We start from the raw sequence: 21,343 nt of genomic DNA on the forward strand, positions 1-21,343 counted from the left end.
ACTTTTGACCAGGGACCCATAGGGAATAGGGTGCACTACTTTTGACCAGGGACTCATAGGGAATAGGGTGCACTACTTTTGACCAGGGCCCATAGAGAATAGGGTGCACTCCTTTTGACCAGGGCCCATAGGGTGTTATTTTGGACATAGACACAGTCTTTGGGCTGATCCTGAGACAAGTGGTACTTTCTGAAGTGTATTAGGATCCCCATCAGCTGTTTTGAAATCTGCAGCGACTCTTCCTGTGGTTCCACACAGAACATGAATCACGACATAATACAGAACATTAATAGACAAGAACAGCTCAAGGACAGAACTATATACATATATATTTTTTTAAACGGCACACATAACCTTCATATCAATACATACACACACAAACTATCCAGGTCAAATAGGGGAGAGGCGTTGTGCCGTGAGGTGTTGCTTTATCTGTTTTTAAACCAGGTTTGCTGTTCACTGCAGTTAGATGTGGAATCTTCTGGAGAGTTCACTGCAGTTAGATGTGCTGGTGTCACTCAGGCAGTTTACACTATTCATTGAGGACCTCTATGTAGTCGAATGTGATGACTGCCATTAGGTACCGAGATGAGATCCTCAGACCCCTTGTGAGACCATATGCTGACACATGCACATTTGTGGCCTGCTGGAGGTCATTTTGCAGGGCTCTGGCAGTGCACCTCTTTGCACAAAGGCGGAGGTAGCGGTCCTGCTGCTGGGTTGTTGCCCTCCTACGGCCTCCTCCACGTCTCCTGATGTACTGGCCTGTCTCCTGGTAGCGCCTCCATGCTCTGGACACTACGCTGACAGACACAGCAAACCTTCTTGCCACAGCTCGCATTGATGTGCCATCCTGGATGAGCTGCACTAGCTGAGCCACTTGTGTGGGTTGTAGACTCCGTCTCATGCTACCACTAGAGTGAGAGCACCGCCAGCATTCAAAAGTGACCAAAACATCAGCCAGGAAGCATAGGAACTGAGAAGTGGTCTGTGGTCACCACCTGCAGAATCACTCCTTTTTTGGGGATGTCTTAATAATTGCCTATAATTTCCACCTTTTGTCTATTCCATTTGCACAACAGCATGTGAAATTTATTGTCAATCAGTGTTGCTTCCTAAGTGGACAGTTTGATTTCACAGAAGTGTGATTGACTTGGAGTTACATTGTGTTGTTTAAGTGTTCCCTTTATTTTTTTGAGCAGTGTATATATTTTTTTATTGTAATATGTACAGGACTCTCTTGTAAAATATATTTTTTATCTCAATGTGACTCCCTGTTTCAATAAAAGTTAAAGAAAAATAGAAATATAATATGGAAGTGAGTTCCAGTTACAACTCCCACAATCTTCTTATTTTCTATTTCTTTCAACCAATCATCAGTCATTTGTGTCAGTGCAGTACATGTTGAGTGCCCTTCTCTATAAGCATGCTGAAAGAGAAATAGTATTGTATTTGGTCAAACACTATTTTTTCCAAAAGTTTGCTAAGAGCTGGCATACAAGCGGATCGGTTTGCTGTTAGAACCAGTAAAGGCCGCTTTACCACTCTTGGGTGGCAGAATGACTTTGGCTTCCCTCCAGACCTGAGGACAAAGACTTTCCTCTAGGCTCAGATTAAAGTTATGACAGACAGGAGTGGCTATAGAGGCAGCTACCATCCTCAGTAGCCTTCCATCTAAATGTGTCAATGCCAGGAGCGTTGCCATTATTGATCGATAACAATCATTTCCCCACCTGATTCCACACTAACTTTACAAAATGATGACGGACTGTCGGGTCCCTCCACGGACGGACCAAATGTAGGTAACGGTCTTGTGATGGATTGGTGTCCTGCCAGTACAGGGAGCGCTGCCCAGAACATCATGCTTCTCCGCGGTTCAGAGACCACAGGCCGGAGACAATGGAAGCATCCCAAATGGCACCTTGTTACCTACATAGTGCACTACTTTTAACCATATAGCTATATGGGTCCTGGTCAAAAGTAGTGCACTCCCATGTAGGTAATAGGGTGCCATTTGGAACGCAGTCCGTTAGAGAATTAATGCAAGGGATGGTTTGGTGTATTGAATAATAGCAGGCTGTCAATCGTATTACCATTGGCTTATAGAAGATCCAAATCATCCACACATAAATAGGAGATCTATCTGTGTTGGTTGTCTCGTTAGAATTATTAAGGAAAGACATGAAACATAGGAAAATATTCTGATACATTGTGTAAAAAGTTGTGGAATTTAGATATTATTTGGGTATTTACCATTTTAGATTTATATGACATATATATATTTTTTTATCCAGTTTGACTGGAGATTATCGGCAAAGCTCTTTGAGTTGCTGTTCATGAGCCAATTGGTCAGACATTGAGTGCTGTTACTTATGGCTGAATATTACGTCTAAAACGTAGAGCAAAGCAGCTTTTACACAGGAATTTGAGCATGGCGTTTACACAGTTTTAGTTAGGGTTAAACAAGTAGCTGTTGTGACTACGGACCTACTGCCTCCGTCACACCGACATGTGGTAGTGGATGTATCTCCCTATGGACCTCTAGACCAGGACAAATATCATGATCAAAATAGGCTATATGGTAAACTGTATATGTACTGTATATGTGGTAATGTTTTTCCCGTGTATCATTTTGTGGGGTTATCTTGGTATCTATCAAGATGGCTGCCATTGTTGTCATAGACAGAGTGTTTGACTTGGACTGAAATAGCGTGCCGATACTGTTTCTATTTAAAAGCAGAACCTCCACAATACTTTTGAGCTATGGTAATATTATATAAGAGTAACAGGAGCTTAAGCAGTCGAACATTTGAGGTGCCGGGTACTCAGGTCCGGTAAGCTCCTGCCCAAGTCAAACACTGGATCTACTGTTAGGGCATGTTAATAGACGAACACAGCTTTTTAATGAACTGAAAAATAAACATAGATTTGACATAATCCCTGCAGTCTGAAGTTTTAATGGTGGCTTTATTTTGAGATGGTTGTATTTCCGTGCAGACACTAAGTTCTTAAGCACAGCTGCTTGAAAAAAAGATGTGTCCTCTATATTAAAAACACACAAAAAAAACTTGATCAAGGTTAATCATATGATTTAGCATGCAAACTGACAGCAAATTTATAACATAACAAGACAGTGTAATGATGCTATAATTAGTGTCGCTTTCTGCCCGTCCATCTGTCAGTTTGAGAAAATCAGAAGAGAAAAAAAACATAATCCTACCCAGCAAACCAAAATTGGTTCTTTGAAAGTTCCCTGAACATTTGTTAGGCAATTGTTTGAATAAAACATTGGAACATTGTGGGGACATGACAAAATATATTGTTCCCAAAACACAAAAAATGGCCAGTTGTGTGGATAATTCTACAATGTTTATTTTAGGGTGCAAAAAAACATTCACCTGATGTTACAATAACGTTCCCAGAACACATTTTGTCCGTTGTTTAAAGGTTCCCAGAATGTTTCATTAGGTTGTGGGAACAGTCTGGTGGGAACATTGTGGGGACATGACAAAATATATTGTTCCCAAAACACAAAAAATGGCCAGTTGTGTGGATAATTCTACAATGTTTATTTTAGGGTGCAAAAAAACATTCACCTGATGTTACAATAACGTTCCCAGAACACATTTTGTCCGTTGTTTAAAGGTTCCCAGAATGTTTCATTAGGTTGTGGGAACATTGTGTGGACATGACAAGAGAAATCTTCACAAAAACAAAAATTGTCGTGCTGACATTCAGATGTTTGTATCAGGGTGCACAAAACATCCCTTTGATGTTGCAAGAATGTTGACAGAACAGCCTTTGTGTTCTTTAAAGGTTTCCAGAACATTTACTTAGGATGAGGGAACAGTGTGGGTACATTACAAGAGACAGGTTCCCAAAACACAAAATATGCTCAATTGTGATGACATTCGTACACCCTTAAACAAATACAGTAGTCTAACACCCTTAAACAAATACAGTAGACTAACACCCTTAAACAAATACAGTAGTCTATCACCCTTAAACAAATACAGTAGACTAACACCCTTAAACAAATGTTTGACTTTGTTTACTTTAAAGTGTTATTTATACAAACACATGTCTGTATCCAGGCTGTATCACAACCGGCTGTGATTGAGAGTCCTACAGGGCGGTACACAATTGGCCCAGCGTCGTCCGGGTTTGGCCGGTGTAGGCCGTCATTGTAAATAAGAATTTGTGTATTTGCCTAGTTAAATAAAGGTTAAATAAATAAATACAGGGCTGAGGAATTCAGTTCAGGTACGACGTCTGTTACTTGTATTTCACTTAAGATTATTTTCTGAAACCAATTCCTATAGAAAGAGTAGAGCGGTCTTAATTTACTCAACGGCAGGTATCAGAAGTGTTTTGATGCTTCTACGGCTCTTCTAGAAGGTTAAATGATTCCATCATTGTCACTGAGTTCCTTCCTTGTGGTTACACTGTGGTCTACCATGCTGCTCACCTGATTGAGCATTTGGATAATGCCCACGTCCACTTTGAGAAAGCGCATACAGGCGTAAAACACGCACTAGTCTAGAATTTGAGTCAGAGAAGGGAGTGCTGCTAACTTTAAATGACTGAATATACACAATTATTACACCCATCTGCAAACTATTTTTTACCTGAACTAGGAGAACAGATGGATAGATGTATACAACTGGTGTTTGTACATTATAGCCTTAAGTCACATTGGTTTATTTTTTATTTTTTTTATTTTATTTTTTTTAACCTTTATTTAACTAAGCAAGTCAGTTAAGAACAAATTATTATTTACAATGACGGCCTACCAAAAGGCAAAAGGCCTCCTGCAGGGACGGGGGCCTGAGATAAAAAATAAAAAATAAATACAATATAAATATAGGACAAAACACACATCACAACAAGAGAGACAACACAACACTACATAAAGAGAGACCTAAGACAACAACATATCAAAGGCAGTAACACATGACAACACAGCATGGTAGCAATATGCCAAGAACATGGTAGCAACACTACATAACAACAACATGGTAGCAACACAAAACATGGTACAAACATTATTGAGCACAGACAACAGCAAAAATGTCAAGAAGGTAGAGACAACAATACATCACACAAAGCAGCCACAACTGTCAGTAAGAGTGTCCATGATTGAGTCTTTGAATGAAGAGATTGAGATCAAACTGTCCATTTTGAGTGTTTGTTGCAGCTCGTTCCAGTCGCTAGCTGCAGCAAACTGAAAAGAGGAGCGACCCAGGGATGTGTGTGCTTTGGGGACCTTTAACAGAATATGACTGGCAGAATGGGTGTTGTATGTGGAGGATGAGGGCTGCAGTAGATATCTCAGATGGGGGGAGTGAGGCCTAAGAGGGTTTTATAAATAAGCATCAACCAGTGGGTCTTGCGACAGGAATACAGAGATGACCAGTTTACAGAGTACAGAGTGCAGTGATGTGTCCTATAAGGATCATTGGTGGAAAATCTGATGGCCGAATGGTAAACAACATCTAGCCACTCGAGAGCACCCTTACCTGCCAATCTATAATCTACGTCTCCGTAATCTAGTATGGGTAGGATGGTCACCTGAATCAGGGTTAGTTTGGCAGCTGGGGTGAAAGAGGAGCGATTACGATAGAGGAAACCAAGTCTAGATTTAACTTCAGCCTGCAGCTTTGATATGTGCTGAGAGAAGGACAGTGTACCGTCTAGTCATTACTCCCAAGTACTTGTATGAGGTGACTACCTCAACCTCTAAACCCTCAGAGGTAGTAATCACACCGGCGGGGAGATGGACATTCTTCTTACCAAACCACATGACCTTTGTTTTGGAGGTGTTCAGTACAAGATTAAGGGCAGAGAAAGCTTGTTGGACACTAAGAAAGCTTTGTTGTAGAGCATTTAACACAAAACACTGTGAGGGGCCAGCTGAGTATAAATACAGACACTGTGAAGTGAATTCTGGTTAGTGTACATAAAGACATGGGGACACTAGCAACTGACAGAAAGCTTGACATGACCATAGCAGTATTGGGTTTTAGGTCACTAAAGTTAGTATTTAATTAATGATTTATTTTCCTTTCAATCCTCGCTCTTTATGGTAAGTCTACATAGCCCACTGTGCTGGTCAGCATGTGTTTTCAAATCTGAAGCAGACTGATATGGCAGGTGTAATCTGAAGCAGACTGATAGGACAGGTCTAGTCTGAAGCGGACTGATAGGACAGGTCTAATCTGAAGTGGATTGATATGGCAGGTCTAGTCTGAAGTGGACTGATATGGCAGGTCTAATCTGAAGCAGACTGATATGGCAGGTCTAATCTGAAGCAGACTGATATGGCAGGTCTAATCTGAAGCAGACTGATATGGCAGGTGTAATCTGAAGCAGACTGATAGGACATGTCTAGTCTGAAGCAGACTGATATGGCAGGTCTAATCTGAAGCAGACTGATATGGCAGGTGTAATCTGAAGCAGACTGATATGGCAGGTGTAATCTGAAGCAGACTGATATGGCAGGTGTAATCTGAAGGAGATTGATATGACAGGTGTAATCTGAAGCAGACTGATATGGCAGGTCTAGTCTGAAGCAGACTGATATGGCAGGTGTAATCTGAAGCAGACTGATATGGCAGGTGTAATCTGAAGCAGACTGATAGGGCAGGTCTAATCTGAAGCAGACTGATATGGCAGGTGTAATCTGAAGCAGATTGATATGGCAGGTCTAACCTGAAGCAGACTGATATGGCAGGTGTAATCTGAAGCAGACTGATATGGCAGGTCTAATCTGAAGCAGACTGATATGGCAGGTGTAATCTGAAGCAGACTGATATGGCAGGTGTAATCTGAAGCAGACTGATATGGCAGGTGTAATCTGAAGCAGACTGATATGGCAGGTCTAATCTGAAGCAGACTGATATGGCAGGTGTAATCTGAAGCAGACTGATATGGCAGGTGTAATCTGAAGCAGACTGATATGGCAGGTGTAATCTGAAGCAGACTGATAGGGCAGGTCTAATCTGAAGCAGACTGATATGGCAGGTGTAATCTGAAGCAGACTGATATGGCAGGTGTAATCTGAAGCAGACTGATATGGCAGGTCTAATCTGAAGCAGACTGATAGGACATGTCTAATCTGAAGCAGACTGATATGGCAGGTCTAATCTGAAGCAGACTGATATGGCAGGTCTAATCTGAAGCAGACTGATATGGCAGGTGTAATCTGAAGCAGACTGATATGGCAGGTCTAATCTGAAGCAGACTGATATGGCAGGTCTAACCTGAAGCAGACTGATATGGCAGGTCTAATCTGAAGCAGACTGATATGGCAGGTCTAATCTGAAGCAGACTGATATGGCAGGTCTAATCTGAAGCAGACTGATATGGCAGGTCTAACCTGAAGCAGACTGATATGACAGGTGTAATCTGAAGCAGACTGATATGGCAGGTCTAATCTGAAGCAGACTGATATGGCAGGTCTAATCTGAAGCAGACTGATATGACAGGTGTAATCTGAAGCAGACTGATATGGCAGGTCTAATCTGAAGCAGACTGATATGACAGGTGTAATCTGAAGCAGACTGATATGGCAGGTCTAGTCTGAAGCAGACTGATATGGCAGGTCTAATCTGAAGCAGACTGATAGGACATGTCTAATCTGAAGCAGACTGATATGGCAGGTGTAATCTGAAGAAGACTGATATGGCAGGTGTAATCTGAAGCAGACTGATATGGCAGGTCTAATCTGAAGCAGACTGATATGGCAGGTCTAATCTGAAGCAGACTGATATGGCATGTCTAACCTGAAGCAGACTGATATGGCAGGTGTAATCTGAAGCAGACTGATATGGCAGGTGTAATCTGAAGCAGACTGATATGGCAGGTGTAATCTGAAGCAGACTGATATGGCAGGTGTAATCTGAAGCAGACTGATATGGCAGGTCTAATCTGAAGCAGACTGATATGGCAGGTCTAATCTGAAGCAGACTGATAGGACATGTCTAATCTGAAGCAGACTGATATGGCAGGTGTAATCTGAAGCAGACTGATATGGCAGGTCTAATCTGAAGCAGACTGATATGGCAGGTCTAACCTGAAGCAGACTGATATGGCAGGTCTAATCTGAAGCAGACTGATATGGCAGGTCTAATCTGAAGCAGACTGATATGGCAGGTGTAATCTGAAGCAGACTGATATGACAGGTGTAATCTGAAGCAGACTGATATGGCAGGTCTAATCTGAAGCAGACTGATATGACAGGTGTAATCTGAAGCAGACTGATATGGCAGGTCTAGTCTGAAGCAGACTGATATGGCAGGTCTAATCTGAAGCAGACTGATATGGCAGGTCTAATCTGAAGCAGACTGATATGGCAGGTCTAACCTGAAGCAGACTGATATGGCAGGTGTAATCTGAAGCAGACTGATATGGCAGGTGTAATCTGAAGCAGACTGATATGGCAGGTGTAATCTGAAGCAGACTGATATGGCAGGTGTAATCTGAAGCAGACTGATATGACAGGTGTAATCTGAAGCAGACTGATATGGCAGGTCTAATCTGAAGCAGACTGATATGGCAGGTCTAATCTGAAGCAGACTGATATGACAGGTGTAATCTGAAGCAGACTGATATGGCAGGTCTAATCTGAAGCAGACTGATATGACAGGTGTAATCTGAAGCAGACTGATATGGCAGGTCTAACCTGAAGCAGACTGATATGGCAGGTCTAATCTGAAGCAGACTGATATGGCAGGTGTAATCTGAAGCAGACAGATATGGCCAAATGGCAACCTATTCATTTTATAAATATATAGTGCACTATGTTTGACCAGAACCCTACGGCGCACTAAATACGGAATATGGTTCCATTTGAGAGACAGACTTGTTCTGTGTGTGAGGAAAGAGGGGAGGGGAGCAGATGTTTGAAACTGGGAAGAGCATCTAGTGCCAGACATGCAGCCCAGGCCACGATGCCTTAAACAGGAATGTAATTCTGTCTGAGCACGTCAATGCCAAGGGTTATATACTGCGATGGGATGACCACGCCAGATATAAATACCATGACTGGGTTTTATAGGATCTACAGGGGTGGCAGGTAGCCTAGTGGTTAGAGTGGTGGGCCAGTAACCGAAAGGTCGCAAGATCAAATGCCTGAACTGACAAGCTAAAAATATGTTGTTCTGCCCCTGAACAAGGCAGTTAACCCACTGTTCCCCTGAACAAGGCAGTTAACCCACTGTTCCCCTGAACAAGGCAGTTAACCCACTGTTCCCCTGAACAAGGCAGTTAACCCACTGTTCCCCTGAACAAGGCAGTTAACCCACTGTTCCCCTGAACAAGGCAGTTAACCCACTGTTCCCCTGAACAAGGCAGTTAACCCACTGTTCCCCTGAACAAGGCAGTTAACCCGCTGTTCCCCCTGAACAAGGCAGTTAACCCACTGTTCCCCCTGAACAAGGCAGTTAACCCATTGTTCCCCTGAACAAGGCAGTTAACCCATTGTTCCTAGGCCGTCATTGAAAATAAGATTTTGTTATTAACTGACTTGCCAAGTTAAATAAAGGTAAAAAACATAATAAATACAGCGAGAGACTCTGGTTTCTGAAATACTATGGTCTATGTCCATGAATATTATTAGGAATTCAGAGGTGCTACAGTGTTACATTCATGCCCTTGTTGGAACAGAGGAAATAATGTCTCTTAATAAACAATACGAGGAGTTCCATATTAAGTATACTTTTTCCAGTTATCCGGTGTATTAGATGAGGCAGTCCTTCTTGGGTTCCTCTGGCTGTTTCACCTTGCTTTGTTTCACCTTGCTCTGCTTCACCTTGCTCTGTTTCACCTTGCTCTGCTTCATCTTGCTCTGTTTCACCTTGCTCTGTTTCACCATGCTCTGTTTCACCTTGCTCTGTTTCACCATGCTCTGTTTCACCTTGCTCTGCTTCACCTTGCTCTGCTTCACCTTGCTCTGCTTCACCTTGCTCTGTTTCACCTTGCTCTGTTTCACCATGCTCTGCTTCACCTTGCTCTGTTTCACCTTGCTCTGCTTCACCTTGCTCTGCTTCACCTTGCTCTGTTTCACCTTGCTCTGCTTCACCTTGCTCTGCTTCACCTTGCTCTGTTTCACCTTGCTCTGCTTCACCTTGCTCTGCTTCACCTTGCTCTGTTTCACCTTGCTCTGTTTCACCTTGCTCTGCTTCACCTTGCTCTGCTTCACCTTGCTCTGTTTCACCTTGCTCTGTTTCACCTTGCTCTGCTTCACCTTGCTCTGCTTCACCTTGCTCTGTGTCACCTTGCTCTGCTTCACCTTGCTCTGCGTCACCTTGCTCTCTTTCACCTTGCTCTGTTTCACCTTGCTCTGTTTCACCTTGCTCTGTTTCACCTTGCTCTGCTTCACCTTGCTCTGCTTCACCTTGCTCTGTTTCACCTTGCTCTGCTTCACCTTGCTCTGCTTCACCTTGCTCTGCTTCACCTTGCTCTGTTTCACCTTGCTCTGTTTCACCTTGCTCTGCTTCACCTTGCTCTGCTTCACCTTGCTCTGTGTCACCTTGCTCTGCTTCACCTTGCTCTGCGTCACCTTGCTCTCTTTCACCTTGCTCTGTTTCACCTTGCTCTGTTTCACCATGCTCTGTTTCACCTTGCTCTGCTTCAACTTGCTCTGCTTCAACTTGCTCTGTTTCACCTTGCTCTGTTTCACCTTGCTCTGTTTCACCTTGCTCTGTTTCAACTTGCTCTGCTTCACCTTGCTCTGTTTCACCTTGCTTTGTTTCACCTTGTGTTTTGGTCTTGTGTTTTGGTCTTGTGTTTTGCTGGCCTATGCCTTGTAAAAAGAGGGTGTGCCCAAATTCAAGTCTTCATAAACATCAAATGGCCGAGCAGGAGGAATTCCAGTTCTCAGCGTAAATAAAACGGTCAGATAATGTCGAGAGAAGATCACGTAAAGTCAACGGGAATTTGAACAGTCAATCATTACTATTAGAGTGGAGGGTAGGTGGGTGGTGACTATAACAGGGTGCAATTCCACTTGGCACAGTTATCGTGAAAGCGCTCATGAGACAGTCAGGGGTCATAGAGTGGCAGTGAGTTGGTCCCGAGCAGGTCACTGAAAATTATCCCAGATGGGCTACTGTTGACCACCGGTGGGGAACGTGAGGTAAATAGGGAGGCTGGTTTGAGTATTACATCATTTTGTTTTATAGAATCACCTTGACTTGTGTTAAATGTGCTATAGGTTAAACATTAGATCTTAAAAAGAGAGGAGAAAAACCCTTCCCACAGCTTAATGTACCATCATAATGTACAACTATAAATAACCAGATGATGAGTCTGCTTCCGTCTGTCTCATTGATTATGTGAAGAACTTTTGTCTTGTCTTCCTACACACCGGGTACCAATCCCATTCATTACATGTTGTGTATTTAACCCTCTGTTTCCCCTCATGGCCTCGTCAGAGCTTGTTTGTTTTGTATGATCGTGAATTATGTATTGGTGCGCGGCGGGTTCTTGTACCCACTTTTATTTATTATGTACTTTGGTTTTGGAGTTTTGTTAAAGGCTATTAACTTCTTATGGCTGCATCCTGCTACCGGGATCGATATGACAGCAGCCAGTGAACGTGCAGGGAAACAGAGGGTTAAATACACAACATGTAATGAATGGGATTGGAATCAGGTATGTAGGAAGACAAGACAAAACCAATGGAAAATGAAAAAATGGATCAATGATGGCTAGAAGGTCGGTGACGTCGGCCGCCGAACACCACCCGGACAAGGAGAGGACTGACTTCGGCGGAAGTCGTGTTATTGGTAGACGACTAGGGACACTTTCAGCTTCCCCATATTCAATGGCTTGCTGGCTGGCCTTTTCCAAGTTTAGAATGTGAACACATCTTTCACTGTGCCTCATTGTATAGGACACCATTGAGATGAAGCTACAATAAAATGCTCAGATTTTCAAGAGGTACAAGGGAATCAAATAGGTTACATTTCAAAATTGCAATATGGCATTTTACAAGAATATAATTTCACCTCATTGCGTGTGAAACCCTGTAGGAAGCTCCTCTGGAAGACATAGATGTTACGGTACACATTTGACTGCACTGGATGTGTTTAGGTGGTAACCAGAAAACCAAGGGCTGGGTTTCACTCTGAACTCATGACTTGGTTGTCAACATTATCACTGCTCTTCTTCTTCTTTTCCTTATGGTGGTTAAACAACCGTGAAGAGGAACGTTGATATTTCCCCCCCCCCCCCCCCCCCAGCCTAGGTAGGGCTTCCATTCTTGCAGATGAAAACGCACCAAACGCTTTGCAGATGAAAACACATCCTGGGGGCTGGGAGTAGTCCCTTCTCCTTTATGTATGCGTAAGGTTATGTATGTGTAAGTGTGTAAGGTTTGGGATAGGGTTAAACCATTAGGGTAGACTTAGTCACATGTTTTGTTTGTTGTAAACCACAATATCACCTTCATTTTTAGGATGTGGTAAAAAATGAATCACTTGATTGGGAAGGAATTTATACACAGAATGGTGTAATTGTTTTTTGGTCACCTCAGGATAGTCAGTTGGGATAGCATTTGTGTTGTTGTTTCATTTAAGTGCATATGGGAACACCCATTGCTTTCAGCCCAATTCAAACATTTTTTTATAAAGTTAGCAAGTTAGCATTTCCTCAGAGAAAACCTAATATACAGTATATGCTTCAGCACACTTTTCTATTTCAGCTGCAGTACCGGTAATCTTGTTTTGTCTTCAGTACTCTCTGCCCTATACTCTCCCGTGCAGATGGTTTTGATGTTTGTTTTCTTTACCTCACCCAATCCACTGCTTAAAGCTGCCCTTTACCTCACCCAATCCACTGCTTAAAGCTGCCCTTTACCTCACCCAATCCACTGCTTAAAGCTGCCCTTTACCTCACCCAATCCACTGCTTAAAGCTGCCCTTTACCTCACCCAATCCACTGCTTAAAGCTGCCCTTTACCTCACCCAATCCACTGCTTAAAGCTGCCCTTTACCTCACCCAATCCACTGCTTAAAGCTGCCCTTTACCTCACCCAATCCACTGCTTAAAGCTGCCCTTTACCTCACCCAATCCACTGCTTAAAGCTGCCCTTTACCTCACCCAATCCACTGCTTAAAGCTGCCCTTTACCTCACCCAATCCACTGCTTAAAGCTGCCCTTTACCTCACCCAATCCACTGCTTAAAGCTGCCCTTTACCTCACCCAATCCACTGCTTAAAGCTGCCCTTTACCTCACCCAATCCACTGCTTAAAGCTGCCCTTTACCTCACCCAATCCACTGCTTAAAGCTGCCCTTTACCTCACCCAATCCACTGCTTAAAGCTGCCCTTTACCTCACCCAATCCACTGCTTAAAGCTGCCCTTTACCTCACCCAATCCACTGCTTAAAGCTGCCCTTTACCTCACCCAATCCACTGCTTAAAGCTGCCCTTTACCTCACCCAATCCACTGCTTAAAGCTGCCCTTTACCTCACCCAATCCACTGCTTAAAGCTGCCCTTTACCTCACCCAATCCACTGCTTAAAGCCATACTGCCCTTTCTTAACTACCAATTACCTCTGTCTAATGCTGGGTCCCTCCCAGGGAGACGAGAGGACCACATGGAACCATAGAACCATATATCAGAACCACAACAGGGTCTCCTCCTACACTTGGCAGGGGCCACGGCAGGGAACCGGCGTATGTCTCCTGGGTGGTGTTGGGTGACTTAACTTATCTTAAAATGAAATGTTCCTGTAACCCCTCTCTAACCTTCCCTGTAAGAATATACACAGACTGGACCCTCAATGGACTCCCTTTTTGACGCCTCCTCCTCCTCCTCCTCTGTGCAGATATTAGATGTGTATGTTACACCAGGGAACTCAACAAGCTCAAACAGAGAAAAATACCGGGTGTCAGAAGAACCAAAACCCTGCAACGTTGTGTAAGAATACCAAATATCTCAACATGCCATGCGAATGTGATGGCATCAGTAAAAATATTACCATTCAACTCACTAAACGATTCCACACACCAGTCTCCAGCTTGAAATATGAGAGTCCCTTACCATCTTTCTCCTGCCAGCTGAAAGCAAAGAACTGTGTCTGGAGCTGTCTTCACCTGGAATGTAAGACAAGAAGGCTGAGTGTTAAAATCACAATCAATCACAATCCTCGTTAGGCCAATAACCGAAAGGTTGCTGGATCGAATCCCCGAGCTGACAAGGTAAAAATCTGTCGTTCTGCCCCTGAGCAAGACAGTTAACCCACGGTTCCCCAGGCACTGTAAGACGTGGATGTCGATTAAGGCAGCCCCCTGCACCTCTCTGATTCAGAGGGATTGGGTTAAAGGAAGAAGACACATTTCAGTTGAAGGCATTCAGTTGTACAACTGACTAGGTATCCCCCTTTCCCCTCTGATGAGTTTACCTCCATTGTATTGGACTGAGAATGAGTTACCAGGAGCTTCACCATAGGAGGGAACTACTAAGTAAATGGGAGAAACATGCATCGAAGTACTACAGTAGGCTAGGCAGTTTAAATGATTTCAGAGTGATGCTGTATTTACAGGTTATAAACAGTAGTTTTGAAGGGTCAGTTTGTTACAGAGGAGAAAATAACATTTAGGTTCACCTACTCCTCTTTTCTTATTTAGAACTGACGGTTCTGATCAAAAGTTTCTCTCTGCCACTAATTGCTGAATACAGATCAGGGGTAGTAGGATGGTGCCTCGGAGTGCAACCAGCCATTATCTGACTGGCAGAAAAACTGGCTACGCCAGGCAGAACTGTGGCTCCAAAACGGAAGGCAAGTGACACACTGTTCACCGCAGCAGAAGAGGGCATTTGATGGCAATTAAAAACAAGGAAGACTGGGGCATATCTACACATGTCTAGAATGTCACAAAATAGATTATATTTACACGGGCTATTCATACACATATCAAGTCGACATTCATTAATGTCGCTTAAAAACAGGGGAGACGGGGGCAGATCTAGTCACCTGCTAGTCAAGTGAAAAAGACAGGCTGGAACTTGGGTCTTATCTAACCGTACACCTGCAGGAACAAAGCTGTCTTGTTTTTGTAAATAATCATTTTCTCCATTATTTCTGCCCTTATGCTTTTTGGCAGCACACTCAGTCACTAAATGAAAGGTGAACGTGAGCCCTGCGGCTGGAGGATATGAAAGCTCAGACGTGTCAGAGCAGGTCTGGGCAACGCAGTAGCAGGCAGCCGCCCAACACTGGAAGTAGTGAATCAACCAACCTGCAGTGGAAGCTCTGACCTTTAACCCCTACATGTTTCACCATATGGGCTGAGGGGTCAAAGGCCATAGAAGCAGCTGCACACCAATGGAAATGCAGTAGCAGGATGATTTCCCTACTCCAGTTTAACTAGTCACTGCAACATAGAGGTAGTTATAACAACCAACTTCGGAGTGAACAGATAATCCACCAATGGATTGCTCATTTTAAAATACTTGGTTGTTATATACTTAAACAGTCTCCATATACAGTGGTTCTTCCTTTAAAAGTTATGAGCTTATACCGCGACCATTTTTGGTAGATGGTTGCATTCTGTCATTCCACCACACCACCACAAGGGGGAGTTAGAATGCTGATCTATCAGTAGTCTAAACTGGAGGCGTTTTCAGTCTGAGAGTCGCTCTCCTCTGGCACTAGAGTCCTGCATCAGTCAACAACAACACAAACTGTCGGTGGTCCTGGAGTTAAGAGAGAACTTGGGTAAATACAATGGGGGAATTTCACTTGACATGTGGACTGATGATTTTCAAAAAAAATAGGCACGGTGGGCATTTGCTTTCTCTCCCTCTAAAAACAGAATTAAATCATTCTAAATAACAAACTGGCTTTATTTACAAATTAGTAAGAATGCCTCAGCCCATGTTCAAGAATGGCCTTTTTCCCTTTATTCAGATTACAATCGCTCACTTTCGGTTATTTGAAACAAAATCACCTCCAAAATATATTTATTTTTTAAACAAGCCATAGAAGGTTTGTTGCAATTTCAGTAAAACAACAACAAAAAAAGTAAGGACCTTGTCTTTCGGCATTAAATAAATTGGTTAAAGAAAATTGTGATAAATAGAAATATATACCAGTTTCATTTAAGTACTCTAAAGTTTTAGATTTTGAACTCAAAACCTCACGCAACCGCAAAATGTCGAATAAAGCATACTGTACAGTATCTGTTCATTAACATCTGTATGCTTTCTTTAGTAAAATAATGAGAAATAAGACTTTCAAAAAGTAGATGTTTCTTTCAAATACATTTTAATTGCTCTTCCCCCCAGCTCCACGACCATGGGTAAAACCTTGCTGAGATGGTCAATGTATTTGTTGCATTGTTGTATCATTAATTTCTCTAGCCAAAACATCTTGATGGCTTTGACCAGATCATCTTTGCTTGTAGGTTTGACAGAGTTATGGATGAATGTTTTCAGTTGATGACAAACAAGTTTCATCAGGTTTAAATCAGGAGACCTACATATAGAGATGGAAAATATGTTTCGTTATACTGTAGGCCTTCCGTAGGTGACATGAGTCTCACCAGTGTTGAGTAATGTTCTGTTAAAAGAGTATTTAAGAAAAAATAATAATATTAAAACTTGATTTTACTACATAAAGGTCTACTTACTCTGCTGGCGTCTTGACCCAGTTTATGCCCTCATTTGCAATGCAAACCCGGGCGGCAGTGTGTTTTGTGTCATTTTCTGCATTTGGAGAAGAAAAACAGACATTTAGCCTAACAGGCCATACTAGAAATATACATGTAAATAGACCTTAACATAATAATCCTATAATCCTACCTTGAAAGAAACGATGTGGGGAATTATTGTGGAACACATAGCAGTCCATGAGTTGTAGGATACAATATTTGATGTACCTTTTGCTTTGTAAATAGCTAAACTTCACATAAAAACTAAAATATGGGCCTGGTTGCTGGCGAGAAATTTCCCCCACACACATGAAGTTTGAGGGGATGCTTGGGATTCCAGATGTCCTTTGCCAATCGCTCATCTTCTTCATCAGTGAGTCGATCGCTCATCATCTTCATCAGTGAGTCGATCGCTCATCATCTTCATCAGTGAGTCGATCACTCATCATCTTCATCAGGGAGTCGATCACTCATCATCTTCATCAGTGAGTCGATCACTCATCATTTTCATCAGTGAGTCGATCACTCATCATCTTCATCAGTGAGTCGATCTCTCATCATCTTCATCAGTGAGTCGATCGCTCATCATCTTCATCAGTGAGTCGATCACTCATCATCTTCATCAGTGAGTCGATCGCTCATCATCTTCATCAGTGAGTCGATCGCTCATCATCTTCATCAGTGAGTCGATCACTCATCATCTTCATCAGTGAGTCGATCGCTCATCATCTTCATCAGTGAGTTGATCGCTCATCATCTTCATCAGTGAGTCGATCGCTCATCATCTTCATGTATCAGTGAGTCGAACTTGAATAGTCTTGCTGGAAATGGAATACAATGTAAAAATGTGCAGCAGACAGTAAAGACCAGCAGTCATTTATTTAAGCATAATGTTTTAGCATTATTAGGCCTACTTTACAGTATTGTGGCCTACTGTGCCTGATCATTTTTCCTGGGCTTTCACGTTTGACGTAACACAGGCATCTGATGATAGTGTTTACGAACAGCACTGTCCGTGACCATAATCCCCAAGTCTGACAGTATTTTACAAAATAAGACTTCCAGCCTTGATGAGCTATCAGCAGAACAAAAGACTCTTACCGAGCACTAAATGCATTGGTTCCTAACCACGTCTGGATGGATCCATAACTAATTACTATGGGAATAAATATCACTGAATGACAGACATATTGGAATAAAGTAGGGTAATGAAGGCAACAAATGGTTGCTTACTGAAACTCCCAAAGTCATCCAATTGTTATGATAGGATTTGAAGCAATAGCCTACCCGTGTGTGGTCAACTATTTCAGCACCGTTTCGCGCTGCTCTGAGACAAGCATGGGGACTGGTCTTGATAAATCAATTAGATTTTTATTTTAGCTGAATCTCTGTTTGGGTATTGGTTAGCCTACAATTCGGGTGTGGAAATGTTAGCATTATTTTGCTCTTCACTCGCAGTCACTCAGTAGCCTCCTCCCGACCGGTTACGTTATTCCAGCGCCATATTTTCATAACATAATCCCTGAAGGTTTAATTTTTTGTTTTTCTTGGAATAGAAACACCATAATATTAATCAAATGAACCTACATTTCTTAAAATCAATCCCATATACTATGTTCTTACAAAAAACGTTTTAAATTCTCTAGTAAAGCCAATATTAAAAACAGTCAAATGCTTCTCAAAGATGCCCTCTGGTGGTCAAACTAGCGCTAACTAGGATTAATGGCAACAATGGCTGACACTTAAAAAACGTGCCATAGAATTCTGCGGCAGCCTGCAAGGTGTGCTGCAGTACGACACAACTTTTAAAGGAAGAACCACTCTATACAGTACTTCCATCAATTTTACCTGGTACAGGGGGTCCTTCAGACGAGTTGTTAGCCCTGTGGGCATCCTCGAGCAAAACAACTGACATGTACATGCTCGTGAGAGTCTCATGTTTGCCCAGAGGGCTATGTATTAGTATGTAGCCCAAATGGTTCGGACGCTGCAGACAGAAGTCAGCAGATCAGCTGTACCGACTTCAGACAACTCTCCTGACACTTGTCGAGGTCTTAGTACCGACTTCAGACAACTCTCCTGACACTTGTCGAGGTCTTAGTACCGACTTCAGACAACTCTCCTGACACTTGTCGAGGTCTTAGTACCGACTTCAGACAACTCTCCTGACACTTGTCGAGGTCTTAGTACCGACTTCAGACAACTCTCCTGACACTTGTCGAGGTCTTAGTACCGACTTCAGACAACTCTCCTGACACTTGTCGAGGTCTTAGTACCGACTTCAGACAACTCTCCTGACACTTGTCGAGGTCTTAGTACCGACTTCAGACAACTCTCCTGACACTTGTCGAGGTCTTAGTACCGACTTCGGACAACTCTCCTGACACTTGTCGAGGTCTTAGTACCGACTTCAGACAACTCTCCTGACACTTGTCGAGGTCTTAGTACCGACTTCAGACAACTCTCCTGACACTTGTCGAGGTCTTAGTACCGACTTCAGACAACTCTCCTGACACTTGTCGAGGTCTTAGTACCGACTTCAGACAACCCTCCTGACACTCTTCGAGGTCTTAGTACCGACTTCAGACAACTCTCCTGACACTCTTTGAGGTCTTAGTACCGACTTCAGACAACTCTCCTGACACTCGTCGAGGTCTTAGTACCGACTTCAGACAACTCTCCTGACACTCGTCGAGGTCTTAGTACCGACTTCAGACAACTCTCCTGACACTTGTCGAGGTCTTAGTACCGACTTCAGACAACTCTCCTGACACTTGTCGAGGTCTTAGTACCGACTTCAGACAACTCTCCTGACACTTGTCGAGGTCTTAGTACCGACTTCAGACAACTCTCCTGACACTTGTCGAGGTCTTAGTACCGACTTCAGACAACTCTCCTGACACTTGTCGAGGTCTTAGTACCGACTTCAGACAACTCTCCTGACACTTGTCGAGGTATTAGTACCGACTTCAGACAACTCTCCTGACACTTGTCGAGGTCTTAGTACCGACTTCAGACAACTCTCCTGACACTTGTCGAGGTCTTAGTACCGACTTCAGACAACTCTCCTGACACTTGTCGAGGTCTTAGAGCGAAACGGAGAACGGAGTCTCTTCTTTCCATAGTTGGGTCATAATAGTTTAGAGCAAATTGTTCGGACGCTAAAGATGATTTTGTGAGAAGACTGATTTTCAAGATGTCTCCTGGTCTGGCAAACACCTCTCTAGCTCTGTCACCTTTCACCGCAGATGGGATGTCTCCTGGTCTGACAAACACCTCTCTAGCTCTGTCACCTTTCACCGCAGATGGGATGTCTCATTGTCTGACAAACACCTCTCTAGCTCTGTCACCTTTCACCGCAGATGGGATGTCTCCTGGTCTGACAAACACCTCTCTAGCTCTGTCACCTTTCACCGCAGATGGGATGTCTCCTGGTCTGACAAACACCTCTCTAGCTCTGTCACCTTTCACCGCAGATGCAGAATTGCGACATAGACGGATGCGGTGAATTGAGACGCATCCAATGCAAAAAAAATGAAATCTCTAGCTGAAAACTGAGAGATTTTTATGGGGATTTTTGTGTTATGCTAATACGATTTCCCCAGGGCGCGGACATTGACCTTAGGGGGCGAAGATGTTTAAACAAGATGGTAATTTCTGAAAACCATGATTGCAACTACACGGCTATCAATGTCTGATATTTGGTTTAACTTTGGGGCGTCTGCAGGGCAACAATGTGATTATGCTGGACACAGAGAGCGTCCCTGATTAAACTAATAACCTTTTGATTTTGCTGGATTCGTTTTGTCTAGGGCATGGATGGGCAACTTTGAAGGGGGTGGGGACCCCAAAAGAATGGAACTCATCATGAGGGGCTGCAGTGGGTAATGGGTCTGTGTACCCATATCCCCCCCCCCCCCACACACACACACACTTTAAAAGAAAAACATTTCAGTGGCCACCCTCGCAACAGCGAAGAGAGAAAATAGTTTTAAAGTAAATCTTCTGCAATTCTGCACATTTTGCCAAAGGGCGTATAGAAAAGTTACCGTTTTAAAGCAAGTTCGCTGCAATTCTACACATTTTGCCATGGGACGGAGAGAAAAATGTGCAGTCTTACAGCTAATTTGCTGCAATTCTACACATTTTGATATACAGTAGGGTGAAGGCAAATGTTATCAGTTTTTAATATGATCACTGATGATCAATCACCCTGGTCTGTAATGTGACAATGCTTACTACCAGTTTAGAGAGCTGGGAGCTTGACTAACTTATCAATCGAAAAATGTTCAGTTGACATGGGCTAATTGAGTGACTGCTGACGCACCTGTCTATTGTAAACACGTTAGACAATTGATGAGCAGCACTCCTTGCAATGTTTATTTCTGCTCTGTTCTGCTGTTGGATATGAGTCTTCTCAGATATTGAAAACAGCTCCAGATAACTAAGAAATATATTTGTCTTGAGATCAGCCTACTTTTGATATGCCTTGGAGGATACTTGCTGTATATTTGGCATATAGACTACTGTACATGAATATCTTGTTCTGCTATTGGATCTTGGTCCTAGACATACAATTCAGGGCTTTTCCAGGTACATACTCAATGACACTTTACAATAATGGCCACTTGAGAAAAATCCAATATCATAACTACAATTACCGGTAGATAGATACAACTAC

The sequence above is a fragment of the Salvelinus alpinus genome, chromosome 10 (genome assembly GCF_045679555.1).
Source record: "Salvelinus alpinus chromosome 10, SLU_Salpinus.1, whole genome shotgun sequence".
NCBI classification, from domain to species: domain Eukaryota; kingdom Metazoa; phylum Chordata; class Actinopteri; order Salmoniformes; family Salmonidae; genus Salvelinus; species Salvelinus alpinus.